The sequence below is a fragment of the Sinocyclocheilus rhinocerous genome, unplaced genomic scaffold (assembly GCF_001515625.1).
Source record: "Sinocyclocheilus rhinocerous isolate Xijiao unplaced genomic scaffold, SAMN03320098_v1.1 scaffold2971, whole genome shotgun sequence".
NCBI lineage: Eukaryota > Metazoa > Chordata > Actinopteri > Cypriniformes > Cyprinidae > Sinocyclocheilus > Sinocyclocheilus rhinocerous.
The window spans coordinates 68,008-68,414 of NW_015641449.1; positions in this window are offsets into that span (position 1 = coordinate 68,008).

Genomic DNA, 407 nt, shown 5'->3' on the forward strand with positions numbered 1-407 from the left:
AAAAAAAAAAAAAAAAAGATATATATATAATTGTCATTACTCAGCTTCATGTCATTCCAAACCCATTAAACATTTGTTTGTCTTCAAAACACAGATGATTTTAATGCAATTGGAGAGAATAATAATAATAATAATAATAATAATAATAATAATAAACATTGATCAAATATTTATTAATGTTTATTATTAATCCCCCCCAACACTGCATGTTTTCCATGTTTCCTTAATCAAACAAACCTGATTCAGATCATCAGCTCATTAGTAGAGACTCCTAGTCAAGTCAAGTCACCTTTATTTATATAGCGCTTTTAACAATACAGATTGTGTCAAAGCAACTGTACAGCATTAATTAGGAAAATATTGTGTCAATAATGCAAAATGATAATAGTAAACACTCAATTTTCAGT